The 17,859-nt window shown below is 24.3% G+C and overlaps 1 protein-coding gene across 1 annotated transcript in view; it reads left to right on the top strand.

Moving 5' to 3' along the window:
• The first annotated feature begins 5,312 nt into the window (after positions 1–5,312).
• The window catches only part of LOC129614092 (ETS-like protein pointed), a 44,257-nt gene continuing 31,710 nt past the window's right edge, over positions 5,313–17,859 (top strand). Inside the window, exon 1 of the mRNA XM_055528488.1 lies at positions 5,313–5,377. The gene's annotated coding sequence lies outside the window, so the exon portion shown is untranslated. The remainder of the gene's footprint in view (positions 5,378–17,859) is intronic.

A 17,859-nucleotide genomic window follows, 5' to 3' on the forward strand; every position in this document is an offset into this window, starting at 1 on the left:
TCCATTGTAGAAACTGGAAAACGAATGGAAAATTTAAAAAACCATACTCTGTTTTATTTATTATTCTTATTTACTAATTACTATATACATAAACATCTCTTTTGAAGAGAAGATGGATAAAAAAGTATCTCGCCAATATAAATTAAGTTTAGATGTATTAGTGAGTAGAATAAATTAATATTTAAGAAAATTCTCGTTTCAAATTAATGATCAAATCGAGAAGAAATGAGGATCTACATTCGATTCAAGAAGATTCATAAAAATTTGTCTTTTTCAAAATAGGTAAGTATTAAAATATTTTATCTCTTATGAGTAAGTTTTGGTTTCGAATAGAAATTTAAATCTGTCAGGATCTATTTCAGATAATATACACATTTTCATAAACATTTTTTCTATATAATTTATCTTCGAAAGAATTCATTTTCAGAAATATTATTCCCCTCCTCCCCCCAGCGTCATAAAATATCTAAACATATGTTTGTAATTTGTTGCCATAAGTACATACTCTGTACCTATTTAAAATTTTAAATAAGTGTTTTTTTACAATTATTAGTTTTTGATCATTGAACATTTTTAGCAAAGAATTCTTATGAATAAATCAACATTTTGAATTAGAATGTCGAATTTGTTATTTGTTAAGGCCTATTCACTTTACTTATTAACTCTTAAAAATTACCAAAAGTGCATTTACTGTACATTATAAAATATGCACATATGTTTGTGTCTAGTCTTTCTTTTTTATTTCATATTACGAATATATGTTTATACCTTAATGCAGAAGATTTGAATTTTTGTGTTTTGTAATAAGTTTAATTATTTTTTAAATTTTATTTTAAATCCTTTCGAATTTGCGAACTTCTCACACAGATTTATGATCGCAATCAAATAACAAAATATGAAAATGTAACATGTGTATTTCAAAAGACAATATACTTGATAATTATATAGTCGCGTATGTATATGAGCAACAAGCAAGCAATACATTTGTATTGCAGATATACTCGTACTTACATATACAAATAAATACCACCTACTATCATTCATCATAAGAGCATTTTATAAAAATATATTTTTCGTGTATGGAGAGTTGTTGATATCGAAGATCGTCAGATGGTAATATATTAAAACTGTGTTACCGTATATTATAAATATTTATAAAATAATATTTGTCTTACAGAATTACATACGTAAATGTAAATCATATTAAGAATGTTTTCATCATTATTCGCTGTCTTATAATGTGCGAACCCGTTTGTGGATCGGATGCAAGATCACTTTCATCATCTTAAGATAGTGATTTTTTTTTTCTATGACAAGGTCAGTCAGTCAAGCTGTGATGGCTTAACTAGTTCTTTGTAGAGTTCTCTGTAGCCAGACATACAAAATTTCAGATTATGTTGGAATTTTAAAAAAAATTTCCAATTTACCAATGAAAGTTGAAGGTCTTTTCGAAGTAATTTTTCATCCAGTGGAGTATTCTTATTCGTTTTCAGAAAAAGTTAATCACCAAAAAAATTAAATTTTCGAAATTCAAATAAATTTTTTTTTCTTGTACCGCAAAGCTCTAAAACCGCATAAAAAGAAAACGAAGTGTATATAAATAAATTTTTATTTATTGAACTAATTTATGTAGCATATAATATTTTTAAAAAGTTAAATATTAATTTCTTTATAGAACACTTATAATATTTCACAAATAAAGATTAATTTATTTTTTAAAAAAAATAAATTAAATTTAAAATGGGTTTACATATTATAAAATGTACAAGAGTGCAAATACTACATTCTCAAGAAATGATCAATACGAGTACTTCATGAAACAAAAAATATTCATAAACAAATTCAATTAATGTACTCACTTGAATGAAATTCCTTGAGTTTAAACTCACACATTTGCAGAATGTACTGTATATATATATGTATATGTGTGTATATGCAGATTCATATTATATACGAACTGATAATTTTGATATAGAAATTGAATAATATATGTATCTTATACACTTTTACTTGTAGTAGGATGCACGTACAAATACATGAATGTAATCCATGTTTATGCAATATGCGATTTGATCGGCGATTCACTATTGATTAGGTATAGCAATATTATACTTGTACCTAAAATCAAAATCACATGTGATCTTTACAGGTTTATTGTATATCGTAACAGTACAGTGCATATATAAATGTATGAGTGAAAAATGAAAAGAGCGAGAGAAAAAGAGAAGGAGAGATATTAGTGTGTAAAAAAAGAACACTTCTTTTCATTCTCTTCCATGCTCTAGTAGTCTAGTACAATTAAAATAATAAATCTTGTTATTCATATCTGAATTCAGATTGAATACGGACGGGAGAGATACGTTTGTTTTTTTTTTTGTTATTTTCTGTGCGATATTTTAAATTTAAAGTATTCATTTTAAAAATTTTTACAAAAAAACAGTACATATATCAAATGAAATGTGTATATAATGATATGCAAACTTTTATATTTAATCATTTTCAAAAAAAAAAAAAAACTAGAAGATTTCATTAAAAAAAAATAATTTTTATTTTCGAATATTATTTAAATAAAAATTGTTTATATTAAAAGACAAAAATATTGAAAAAGAAAATATTAAAATTAAATTATTTCAATTCTAAAACTAAAAGTGAAAAAATAATAAGAATGCAGATAAGAACTTTCGTTTTTACTTAATATACAAACATATGTACATACGTACTCAAGAGCACATACCCATATATACTCGTATATGTATACTTATAATTTTTGTTATAACATACGGACATACATATTTATTTATGTACATACATATGTGTTTTTTATGTTAAATATTAATTATAACAATGTTATCAGTTTAATAAACTTTCAAAAATTATCTTTTCAAATAAATTAATATACTCGTAATAATAGCAAGATACTTTAAAATAAAAATGAAATGAAATTCTATTAAAAGAATCGAAAAAGTATTTTTTTAATTTTTATACCTAAGTGAATAATTATTTATATTTATATAAAATATTTTATTATATAATTAATTTTAAGCATGATTGATATACACACATACATACATACCTAGTATATGCATAAGTATATAAATAAAATTTTGAAAATTTATGTGCCCATTTAACAAGTACCTACTTTGTTATAAACCGCAAGGATTTTCTCGTAAAATATACATACTTATACATATGTATAGTTATGTAGATCTAATACCAATATTAAAAATATTTAAGAATTCAAATTATAACTATATATGTATGTATATGGATGTATGCAATATTTAAGAAATTTAAATTACTAAGTATTTAAATTTAATTATAATAATTAATTATAAAATTAAGAAATTTGATAGTGAGAAATTTAGAAATAATAATTATAAATTTATTCTGTTTTTACGTAGATATATGCACATATTTAAATATATGTATGATATAGTAATAATAATAACTTTAATTGATTTAATTGATTATTTAATTTCTTTTAATTAAATTTTTAATTAAATAAATTTAATTGATTATTTAGAGCAACTTAGAATTTTGTATATACCTAGTTAAATACCAATTTCCTTTTTCAAAATTGAAATTTTTAAAATTTAACTTTAACACTTCAATTTTTAACTGATATACGTACATATGTATATGTAATTATACTTCATACAGATATTACGAAATAATTCGAAAAAAAAAACTATAACATAACAGCTGAACTTGTTATTTTTAAAAGAAATGTTTATTTTTTTTAAAAATAGTTTTCGTATGCGTTCGGGTTTTGAATCGAAATCAATCCGTATGCCATTCTTTCTTCTTTGATAGTGTATTTAAGTATACATGTTTGTATATTTTTAATACATAATTAATTTTTTTTTTTTGAAATAACATGACTAATAGCATTATTAGTATTATACTCGTATGTTATCATATTTATTATTAATATTTTATTGTTATTTAACATTTTTAAATGAAAAAAATAGAAACTGAAAATTCAAAAAATAATTAACATGCAAAAAAATATTTAAAATTGAAAATTTATTTTGCTTACATATGTACATACATACATGTACATACTGTCAAATAGAAATAATTTGAAAGTGTTGCCAAAAAAGAAAAAAAAAATTTAAATAAAATAATCACAAAAAAAATATAAGTATACTAGGCATACTTAATTATTTAACATTTTTTAAGTTGTATATTATAGAAATACTTATATATATATGTATAAGTAGCATATGTTTTTTAATTAGTAAATTGAGAAAATAAATAATTTTTTACAAAATATACTTCTTTATACATTAATTTGAAAAGTGAGTTTTAAAAACCGTTATTTATCTTATAATTTAATAATTCAATATAAAATCATGTTAAGTAATTGTCAAAAAATTAAAAAAAAGTGATAAATATCCAAGTTTTAATTAAAAATTAACAATAATTCAAAGTTTTGTGTGAAAAAAAATATATGTATGTACAAAAATTAAAACAAAAATAAGTGATTTTTAGTGATTTTATTTTAAGATTTTGTTTTTTTTTTTTTTGGCTAAACCTGAATGAAGTAAAAATTTGTATTTTCTAAAACTTCGTTTAGAATAAAAACGCTATATATATGTACTTTATATTATTTATAAATACGTGAATATTTTGCCAAAGAATAATCTCGAATTAAAATAGAATTATCGCCATTAAGTAATTGAATTGTGAAAACTATAATTTTACTTTTAAGATACTTAAGTGCATTTTTTCAAAATATATCGAATTTAAATTAAAATTTATTTACATACATACATATGTATATATTGCAATAGTAATACTTAATTAAAGAAATAAGTCTGAAACAAAATAAAGTAAAAATTTTTAATATTATCTGAACCTACATACATACATAGATCATTTTTAACATAGATCATCACAGCGGGATTATCTCGTATTAAAATTCTTCTGGTTTGTATTATATTTATTTATTTTTTATATTTTCTTTTTATATTAATTCTGAAGCTCATTGTTTCAATGATAAATAGCTATAAATAATTGTATAAACCTTTAAATATTGTAATTCAAATATAATAGATATACGTAAATAAAAGTTTTAAATCTATAAGTGTAAAATGAAAATAAAAATTTTCAAAATTTCTCTTGAGGTGTGATGCTCAAATTCAATAATTATGAAAACAATAAGATAAAAAAAAATTTCTATTACTTAATTGTAAAATTGGAAATTTCGAAAGTATGATATTAAGCAAAAAAAAACAAAAAACATTTATTTTTATTTTTAATTATCATTGTATTGATGGAGGGGGTCAAGTAAATTAAAATGTAATGTAGAATTATTACACTCTACATACCGGCGTTTCATTAAAAAAAAAATGTTTTTGAAATTTTTTATGATGTAAGTATTTATTCTGAGAAATGTAAAAAATATAGCATTTATTAACATTTTTTAATACTTTAATTTGACTATCAAAATTAAGTATGTGCCTTCGAATTCTAAAATAATAATTTGTCATTTTATTCCTTCTTAAGATAAATAATTTAAAAGTAATGCACATTGTATTTAGTTGAAAAGAGATCCAAAAGTAATTTGTCAAAGTACTAAGTCAAAATAGTTTTAATAATTAGTAGTTCAAAAGCAATATTTACAAAAAAAACCTCTACTACCAATTTAATATAAACTATATTACATTAAATGAGTATTTAGTATTGTTCCTGGGAAAAAAATCTAGTTAGTGTATAGAGTTAATATTGTCACAACCCAGGTTGTAAAACAAGGAATTACTTTAATAATCTGCGTTGAGAATTTGACATATATAGTAATTTTGGTTTAAATGTAAATGTATGATTCTTAGTCAAAAACGTAACGAAAAATTCCAAAGGAGCATATAATTTTGACCTCAAAAGAGAAATGACACCAGTAGGAAATGCAGTGAAATTTTAAGTTTAATTTCGAAATTCTGAAACTATAACCTAACTTATTTATCTATCAACAAACCACCTACTTAACGTATACCTTATTTATACCTTTCATTGGCTGTATATATAAGTATACGATTATATTACTTTAAAAATTTTATAATCTGATATTCTAAAATACTTAAATATAAAAGAAGTATAGATAATATTGATATTAAAACAACACTTATTAATAAATATAAGTAACGATGAATTAAAGGTTTACGTTATGAATCATGTTGTTTGGAATACTATGTTATTGTTGTTTGAATGTTGTTTGTTTGACAATGACGTCATTATCAAAATTAGTATGCCTTAGTTTTACATGTAAAATAAATAACGAATTTTTCAAATGTTTTCTTTACGGCATCACATTAATTGGGAATTTGCTCTTTATACTTCTTATAACGGTAATATAAATTTCGGTATTGCTAAAAGCTATAGTTTCAATGAACTGCAGATCATTATAATTTCACAAAATTGTGATCAAAACTAGAGTACAATTTTGTAACAATTATAATTTCAATGTGATTGTCATTGAAATTGATAAAAAACGGATATTTTGCAAAAATTTAAAATAATATTTTTAAAAAAAAGAGGAAAACAAATTCAATTCTATGAAATTGTCTGTCTAAATTTTTTGTTTATTTAAAAAAAAAAGAGAAATAAATAAATCAAGAGCTTTAAATAAGAAGGCAATTATTTTTTAGTAAGCAATTCTATTTTTTATATTTTAGAATTTTCTACTCGTATAATAATTTATTTTTATCATTATTTTTGACTTGTGATATCTTTATTTTTAAAATATTATGTACTGATTGATATTTGAAATATGGTTGTATTTTGTGTTATTTTTATTTTTTTTGTTTTATCATCTTATTTATCTAATTTATAACATTTTAAAATGGTATTCATTCATTTATTCCTATACATTAACATATTGTATACGTATATACGTATGTATATAATATTGCTTTAAATTTAGTGTTATGAATATTTAAGTGTTGTACGTATATTTTAAAATTGATAGTGCCTCAGAAATTTTTTGAGTGAAAAGTTTATTTAAGATTTCTTACGTGTTTATACACAAATCACTAATTTTAGTGTAATTGATAGCAAAAATATTAATCAAAATTTTGTTCTTTTCTTTTAAATTTTTATTTGTATATATTTCAAGTAAAAAAATTAAAAAAAAAATCAACATGATTCCTAAAAATGAAAAAAACAAAAATTCTAAAATAAAATTTACAATAAAAAAGAAAAAAATATTCTAAAAGATTGGAAGAGCATAGCTGTATACTTTTGAGGCTCTTATTTTGAAAATATCGGAAAAGGTGTATATTGATGGATGTATTTGAAATATTTTTGGCATTTGATTTAATGATAAATTAATTTTCACAATTTACTCTTTAATTTAAATTTTATTTTTTGTACCGCAATAGTAGCTAATAGTGTAATTATTTAGATTTTAAGGTTTTGAATACACAACGCATATTGATGTTGTATTTTTGACTCCAAACACATAGAAGTGTTGCTATACATTTAAAGTTTCAAAGTAAATAATCAAGACCTGCTTATTGAAATTAGTTGAAATATCATTAAATTTTCTTTTTTTTTAAATATTTGTAATTAATCTAAGTATGATTTAAGAAAAAAAAATATTTCTGAAACACAGCGTGATTAGAGAGAAAATTTAGACATATTAAAAAATGTTAGTTTTTTTTTTTTAGATCAAGGATGACATTACAATTACAAATTCAGAACATTAGAACTTGAAGCCTTTATTTTATATTATAAATATAATTTTCTTATCACTAAAAAAATGATCAAAGATTTTTTTTGAAATTTTTAAATTATAATGTACTTATATATACATTATATACATATGTATATGTATATGTGAAATTGAAAGTTTTAGTGGATTTGCTAGAGATGCGTTACATGCCGGTTAGTTGTTTAAAAAATCTTTACCAAAACCTAGTATTTCGAAATTATTAGAGCAAACAATAAATTGAAAATATACACCGGGCATTGCCATTTTGTGCGTTGTTAAAAAGGATTCAATAAAAATTCTATAACGTTATTTGGTAATTTTATTGGAAGTCGGATACCTTACCAACTAGGTGGACAATTGTTCATCACATTGCTTTATACTGTAATTCACATGATTACCAAGTATACTGTTTATATGAGAGGCTACATGCAATCTTCTATTTGAAAAACACAATCACAAGAACATATTTATAGATACATATATGCTTATTACACTAATAACATTACCGAATTGCAACGTGTAGTTGTTTAATTAATTAGTTATTGTGTCTATTACACTAACAATATTAACTCTGAATGGAAATTTCTTCATACAACTGCAGAACAAATAGATGACGTAATCAAAGGAAAGGAATCTACTTTTTTGAATGAAAAAGATGCAAAATAAAAAATATTATAAGGACTTCTCTTTCTTATATTTACAACTGATTTTTAATATTTACTAAAAGTAAAATTTTTTCTTCCATTCCATTACAATTAACCCTTTTTACCCTGTTATTATTAAACTCTCTCCTTTTCAACAAAAGCATATTCTCTACCATCTTGGAGATAATCCTAACAGGCCCAATCCACAGTGTATGTTTAAAAGAAAACTAACATGAAATAAAACGTACATAGTTATATTTATTTATGTAAATAAAAAATAAGCCGAATCTAATGATATAAGATCTCTGAAAGTTTCGATTTGACATAGCAGGGAAACTCTTTTGAGAAATAAAAGAATATCTGTTGCATTTCTTTCTTGTCCTTCCGGGACAACAAAAGCTCTCAATAATTCTTTCAAATTTGGCGTAATGCAGGGGGTTTCAATAGTTTTTCATACTGCAAATGCATTTAAACGCTGACTAAAAACAATTACCAAATTGTATTGGTTGGGATGTATGCTTGGGATGTATTTTAAAATTATTACGGAAACCCAAGTGCCATCCCTCCACGAAGTAATTAGTTCATGCGATAACCCCAAAATGGTTTTATTATGATTCCCCAAGCTTATTGAGAATAAAGCTGTAGATAAAATATAAATTTTTTTTATAATTTTCCAAGAATTTATGGATTTAATGGTGTAACAGGTTACTGGGATCCCTTGTCCAAAACAAATTCTGCAGCATATTTTATCCTTAATTATCTTCCCCCCCTTTTTTTCAAGTGACCAAAATGCTGCCAGAAGGTGTTACTTTTAATTTTATTTACTTAACTAAAAAGACAAAATTTTTAATAAAGCTTTTCAAAAAGTTATAAAATGCGTAACATTTACTTCAACTAGTTGATAAGCCATAGATGTCTCAATTAGATTTATTTATATTTGCATTTTCTTATAATGAAAATAAAATTTTAACAACTTACCTAGAAATTTTGCAATCCAGTAAGAATATCCAATAATAGTGATGATCTTATTAACGATAATCCTACCAAATTGTAATCTGAATTGAGACAACAATGGTTGACGGATACTTCCCATAAAAATGTCATTCATGTTGGTGAACTTCGACTTTCTATCTTACAGGGTGAAGAAGTTACACAAATGGACAAATAGACAGACAAAGTTAAACATATAAGCAAACCTTTTTTCAAATTTTTTTTGGGAAAAGTGCTGAAAAGAATAAAAAGTTGGGTTTAAATCCGTCTTATAATTTTGTATATTTTATACTTCCATCCAGAAGACAATTTTTGTAACTATACAATGAACTAGTTTTTTGAGGGGCACTTGTGAGTATTAGGTTTTTTTAATTTAAGACAGCGCCTCACAGTTCTATTGTGTAATCACAAAGCTATTTACATGATCTTATTCAATTATGATGATTCTGAAATGTACCTACTAGTTTTACTTTTTTGTTCCTGTCTTAGGTTCGGTGTCTATATATGTATACTCGTATTTATGTATGTAGCTGTGTGCAATAAGAGAATAATTTTAATAAAACAATATGTTGGAAAATATGTTTTTTGACAAATGAAATTAAGTTAAATATTAGAGTGCATTATTAGAGTAATTTTGTAATTAGAGTGCAGTGTTACATACGTAACTTGGCAACTTCTGTTTAAAAAATTATAGTTTAAAATTATCTCTATTCACAAATGTATGTTACTATACATTTAATTGTTAGTACGTGTAAGTACATATGAGTAAATGAAATATGTAATCACATGCATATATTGTTCATTATTGTTGTTGTTTTGTTTCAGGGCACTAAGTCAAATTAAACCCCATTGATAAAATATTTATTATGAGAACAACTCTTTAAATTTTATTATTTTTTTGATTTTTTTAATAATAAATTGGATATTGAATTTTTGCGTCTCTATACTTATGTTGTTATTTTCTTTGTTATGATTTGTGCTAATAACACTAATATAAAGCTAGGTAACTAACTAAGCAGAACAAACCAGAAAACTGCAGATAAAATGCGAGATAAATAAAAATAAAAGAATGAATGGATAAACGAATGAATGAAAGAACGAACGTTGTGTATCCCACATGTTTGCTGTTACTTGTCATTCTTTAACATAGTTTCATACGTTCCTTTTTAATTCTTTTTTCGTTTTCTGTTTATTTCTTGCTTTTTTAATGCAACCTACTCAATTGAGCCAGAGTCGATAGTCGAATCATCAACAACATTGAGTTACATTCTATTTGACTTTTGATATCAGTATATAATGCATAAGTATGTATGTATGAAGACATCTACGCATCTTATACGAATGCACACATATTTGTATATATATATATATATATATATATATATATATATATATATATGTATATATGTATACAAATATATGTATATATGATTATTTTGCAAAATATACGCTCTTCTTTTATATATTTGTTTAGAATTCAGGGCTGGTAAAGTATAGGATTGCAAAAGTTTTCTTTGCACTTTTCTTTGTACCGGAAAAAATGTGAGACGACTGATTGGCATAATTTACAAAATGACTATTAAGAAAAAATTTTAGAGTGTACATGATGTACGGTACATTTTATTAAATTCCCTAGCGGAGTTTTCTGTTTGCTCGCCAAACAAAGAATCAAAGAAAAAATTCTTTGTTTGGCGAGCAAATCAAAAAATCATAGATCAAAGAATCATCCCTGAAATTATTTCCCACCATATGCTAAACACTCAGTTTAAATAAAAGTTAAGTTTAACTGTAGAAGATTTTGCATGTAATACTTACTTATTTATAGATTTTCTCGTTTTTTCTTTAAATAATAAATAAGTATACTCTCCAAAATAAAACAAAATGCCATTTATTTAGACGATATAGCGAGTATACTCTCTTACTTCTTTTTATCATCTTTATTTTAATCTCTAATATAAACGTCAGAAAATAAGACAAAGATAGAACATTAGAATAAATTGAAAAATATAAGAAAAACAAAAATTGATAATAAAAAATGATGTCTGAACGCCCAGGACATGCACATTTTTAGAATATAAACAGACATTTGGTTTAATTTACGTTGTTTTTTTTGCTTTGCGTATAAGTTTTTTAATAAAGGACTTGAATTGGAAATTTATTTTTGGTTGCTTTATGAAACATAAACATAAACATAAGCACAGTATAAGACTTCAATATTGTGAACGGAAAAAAAGAAAGAGTGTGTAATAAAGGACAACAAAAAAAAAATTAGATCCAGATGGTCATATAAGACGTACATAAATATTATTCTAAGAAAAATTCTTATTGCGTTTGCGCATTTCATCATACCAGATCTCATATTCTAAGTAATGTATTTCTTAATTTTTTTCTTAATAAAATCTTTCATCTTTAAAATAAAAATATACAATATAATTCTTGAAGAACTTTCATAAATCTATTCTTAAACAACTTTAAAACATAAGAAAAATATTAAAGAAATTTATTTAACTTAATATTTTAAAGTGACCGTCTGTCTTTCGGGTAGGGGTAATATTAGTGGACTAAAAAATGTTCTAGGTTTCCCAGAACAAAAATTTTCAAAATTTAACAATAATGTAAAATAAAAAATTTTTTGGTTCACATATACCTAATAAAATGTAAGTTTGGCTCTTATAGAAGATGTTTACTTTATGCCACCCGAATCCACTCAACAGTTCGTCAAACAGTAGTCAAATATTGAATTCTTTAGATATGGTAAGAACTGTAAAATCGTTCTCTCGGCCCCTAGTTCAGTTTCTGAGCCCTGATATTTTAAAAATTTTTTTATTTAAATATATTTAATTTAACACCCTAAATTTGAGTATTAAATTTCAAGAATATTGAATGATTCTTTCTCTTATACGAAAAAATGTAAATTTCGCCCGTAGTAAAAGTCCAGTCAAAGAAATCTGATTTCTTCCAAAAATTAGGTACTTTATCGTACTATCAATCGATAACTTATATATTATATATAATATTTCAAGATAATCTTTTGAATAATTTCTTAAAAATGACCAAAAATGTAAAATCGGCCAAAGATAAAGTCCAGTCTAGTCAAAACAAACTCGAATCTTAATTTTCGTGAAAATCGATTCGAGTTTGTCGATTTCGTGAAATGTACTTACAACAAAATCTCAAACTTTTTAATAAATACATATATGTATATTAATAACAATTTGTTTAATTACGATACACTTGCACTTTTGTGATTTTTGTGAAATTTTTATTTAGTCTAAATATTTTCCAATAAATTTTCAATGAATGAAAAAATTTATTTTTCTTTTTCATCTTATCTTAACAATAAATCTTTTCTATAGTTTGAGTTGATGCAAATGTAAAAAAAATGTGAGAAGAAAAAACAAAATATTATGGTAAAAAAAATTTATATTTTGTGATGATGATCATGGTAATGAGGGTGATCGTTGTCTCGTTTAATAATAGTTTGCTGTAATTTAACAAGTTGTAAGCACTCATAATAATAATAATAAAAGCTGTAAGGTCAGTACCGGTTAATATCGAGTAATTTATTTATAAAAGAAAAACGCAAATGAAATTGAAAGGGATTACCTATACAACTACATTTATATTTGTATACATGTTTGTGTTTTATTATGAGAGAATCAAAAAGAGAAAAAAAGAATCGTGAAATTTCTTTTCAAAGATCTACTAGATAAAAAGGCACACGAAAAATCGTCATTAACTTTTGTATTGTAGTTTTCTTTCTGCTTTTTCTCTTTTTATTGCACACATTTACATTAACATATCAATATGTATGCAATAAAAAGTATAATTTTTCTACGATCTGCCTTTAAGTTTTGAGTGTGATGTGAATCACTTTATTCTAAAAGTTATATTTTTATTCATAATCACGCTAATACTCGTATATGTATGTATATATAATATCGTACCATAATGTTGCAATGCGTTTCATATGCATGTATGACTCTTTTGATGGTTTAAATGTCGAATCCTGTCTACTTAATCTTTCGTTAGTGAGTTTTGTACTTATATATTTCGATATATGTATGTGCACAATATAACATTGTGTATGGATTATGTGAAAGAAACAGTTTTCTTCTTTTCGTTTTGCTATTGAAAAATCCTACGTAAAAATTAACTTTAAAAATAGTAACAACGATAATAATAAAAAAAGTAAACGATGTGACGCCTCACATTAATCCTCATACTCGTATTATTTTTCATCATAATTTGTAAGTTTTTCGTGTCTCTTATGAAAATTCATAAAGAATTTTTTTATTTTTGCATTCCGGTCTTTTTTTTTAGTTGTTTGTTTTTTTGTCCACAGTAGCATACTTTTAATTTATAATCACCTATGCTCATTAAGTTTATTACGAAAAAAATATATTTGAATATGGGCTTTCTTTATTTCAGTTAAAATATTTATTTATTGAATTTTAAATTGTATTTAGTACTAAAATTCTCATATAACATACATATTCTTTTAAACTATTTGATAATTTAAATAAAATTAAATTATTATATTTTGTTGTTTAGTAAAATATTACATGATTTGCTTCCGAAGCTTGTATGCTTACATTTAATCAAAATACATATTTTAGTTTATTATGTATATTTTAAAAACAAAACTACTTTTTGCTACATACAGAAATTTAATGTTTCTAGAATTTAACTGATGTGTATAGAAATATAAATTTTACAAAAATTCTTTATTAACTTATCGACGGACCCTCGTAATTATATTTGTGTTTTTATATAAACAATGTAAGCGTACATTTGGATGAGAATGTATTCATGTATTTATATACTTATATGTATGTTTGTATTCTATTTTTAAAAAAGGCACCGCATTTTACGATTTTAAAAAACAAGTGCCCATACATGTATTAAATAACCTTCTGTTAAAATATTTGAAGTAATACAGTGTAAGTAATAAAAGGAAGAAGGATAAAAATAATATCTTATTGGGAACAAAAAACCAATTTGAAGGCATAATATAATACCAGATAAAAAAATTAGAGTTACCATCGTATATTTTCGCATCGCAGATAGTTTTTTGTTCTGCTTATATATGAAGACCCAATTTTAATTGTAGGAGAGTAATTTATTGTTATATTATTAAAAGAAATTAATTTGTGGAAGAAATTATTTACTTCGTTTATAAGGTGGATCAAGTACGTGCTTGACCTGTAATTTCAATTCTCGTTTACATACTGTTCAGATTGAAACAATATTACTTGCAATCGACTTGAGTTTGACATTAAAATTACATTATATATCTATATTAATTTGTTATTTTCAATTTTTCAATCTCCTTACATATTTATCAACATTATTGTCAATTTTCAAATCAAGCTAAAAACTTTATCGGATCGAAATGAAAATTTCAAGTCAAGTGACATTTATATGAGCTCGAAATCCGCCTGAGATCGATTTCAAGCTGCATATTAACGCAGTAATTGATTTAATTGAGTTACATATATAAAAATCTACAATTTACTAAAAATATTGCTGGAACATTAATTTTTTATTTTTTTAAAGAAAATATACATCAAATGACGTATATTAAAATAACATTTACCATGCATATATAGCAAGAGCAAGGGACTGTCCTTTTGTGGTTTGCTTTCAAAGAAAGTATACAATGGTAGCTCTAAACGTAAATATATATGCAAAGATGTTATTTAAAACAATTGAGTTTATTTTAACATTGAAATCATCAAAGTTTCAAACAGCTGAACACACAAATACACTTGCAAAATCTATACAAAAAATACCGAAATCATAATTTTGCTACCTGCTATGATCTTTTATTTCAATATTCTCATAATAAAAAAATCTGATGTGGTCAGCATATAACCGACCGTAATGTGTATTGTCTAGTTAAATCAAAGTGTTACAGAAAATGCCTGTTAAATACTAGTACTTCTTTCTAATTTCCGAGCTTATAGTTAACATATCCAGAAAACTGTAAATTTGGCTCTTAGTAGAGTTTAGCTTTGTGCTACCCGAATTCCCTTAAATGCTCGTCAATTAGTTTCAAGAAATTCCATCAATTCGTTCCGTAAATATGGTGAAAAATGTAAAATCGGCCCTCAGATCAGTTTTCGAGACCTGATCTTTCCTAAATATAAAATCTTTCCAATAAGAAATTTCAAGTAAATCTGTTGAATGTTTTGTTCATAATGATCAAAAATGTAAAACAGACCCGCTAAAAAGTCCAGTTCCCAAGGCCTGATATATACCAAAAGGTTATCAATCCGTGCCATAGTCCCGTGCCATAGTCGAAATAAACTTACATATAAAATTTCATCAGAATTGTTCAGCCGAACTTGAGATACACGCCTACATACACAGACCGACACCCCGATAGTTTATTTACACTTTCCTACCATGGAGAAGTGCGTTCCAACCGAAAACTCGATATACAAAATTTGCTGCCATCACATAACCTACCTATTGTAAAAAATGGAATGTGTTTGTTGTGTTAAAATTTAGTCTTAAACAATAAAAACAAAAAAAATGATCAAATTTAGATTTAACAAAATTTGGTATTCACGTCATTTAAAGATTTTTTCTTTTTACCGATAATATGCATACAATAAGGGAGGTATAGTATAATAATGGCACAAAATTTTGAATGCCGAGTATTTGATGGAAATGTATATTGCTATTCTCGGGAGATGTAAATCCACGTTTTTAATTATGGTGGTAGGTCAGGCCTCAAAAACTTGGTTTTCATTACGAGTCGATTTTATTTTTGTAATTGAACAGATATTTTTGGAATTTTATAATATAAGCTCCGTCTAAATATTCGAGCGCACGACGAAGTTTTTACTACAAACCCAATTTTATTGTTTTTCATACACAGCGAAATAATCAAATCTTGTAGTTTTATATTTCGACACTAGATATCAAAATACGAGTGATAATAAACTACAGCAAACTTTTTAATATAACATTTCAGAAACCTAGAATATTATATAGAAGCCAATTTTATATTTTAGACCATATATTAGGAAATAATAAACGGAATATTTTTTATACTTAATATTTGAGTTTTATTTGTCAACAACACTAACTAACAACATAAGTATTTTCAGAAGAATTTGATTCCAGAAATTGATCCTCAATGAAGAATTAAATGAACGAGTTATTTTTATTGAAACGAGAAATTGACATTTTTCCAAATTTAAGTGTTTAGGTAAAGATCATTTTAGCGATCTTGTGCTTATCTTTGTCATGCTAGGAAAATTTAATTGTTTATAATTTCTTAATATTATTCAGTTGAAATTAAATTAAAAAAATGCACTTTATGGGTCGATTATGTGCTATTTTTCTTCGTTTTTCAAGCTTTTACTGACAATATTATTGTTTTCTGTTCATACTGGGGGCTTTTCTGCGACTCGCATATTATAATAATTTGTATGTATTTCAGCATATACGATTTTGGTATACCGAATTTTGCATTGCGTTTTTGAATTAAATGGATGAAAAATTTCAGGATCAAATTTATTAATTTATTAAAAAATGGGTTGGATTAGGCCCTTACAATATAAATTTTGTTTTTGCTTTATGATTTATAGTATTTTTGAAAATAATTTTAAAAATAGAATTTTGTATGTTTCTCATATTAAGAAGGTCAAGTTATCCGTAATATTTATCGGTACCTATATTGAGTTATCCATAATTTTACTAAGAATTATGCAAATTTTCGTTTTAAAACACTTTTTTAATTTTTTATTAATGGAAAATATAAATATATGGCTTCTCTATAATTAATTATTGCCTTATGATTACAACCAAGGACATAATAATTTTATCTTCGCTCTTGCATTAGTGAGCGGTAAATTATAGATAAATATTAATTATTCTATCCTTAACTTTTATGATGTCCTAATTTTGTACAGATAATCGAACGTCATTGTGTCAATATCGTTTTATGGTGTTTGCCTTATTTAGTTAATATGCTAGTTAAATTATATAATTTTATTGAGCTCTTGATTTTCATAAATTTTGAAGTTTTTGATTTTCATAAATTTTGTGTCAATATGCATTAAGTAAGTATATGAGATAATTGAGATTTTCTTTTCTATGTAACTAAGTATTCAAGACACAAGAATTATGTATATATAAATATGTATTTATATTTTTGAAACTCCGTGATTCTTTTCATCTCGTGTGCTACAAGTAAAGGTTATCAGCTTTAAATATAAAGCTTACGCAATTTTTAACAAAAGATCACTTATTTTTTTCTGGTTAAAGTTCATTGAAATAATGTTAATTATTTGATTAAAATTCTTAATTAAAGTTCTTTTTACCCGTATATATACATTTACATATGTATATAAACAAAATAAAATTTGTGAACATAAAATATTTAATTCCGAATTTATGGCAAAGTTTTTAAAATAAAAAAGCTAAAGTGGTTTTATGTAATACGAGTATATACATATATTGTATGCTAATTTGTATGTAAATTTGACAAAGGTTTCT

The sequence above is a fragment of the Condylostylus longicornis genome, unplaced genomic scaffold (assembly GCF_029603195.1).
Source record: "Condylostylus longicornis isolate FDR11 unplaced genomic scaffold, ASM2960319v2 ptg000004l, whole genome shotgun sequence".
Taxonomy (NCBI): Eukaryota; Metazoa; Arthropoda; class Insecta; order Diptera; family Dolichopodidae; genus Condylostylus; species Condylostylus longicornis.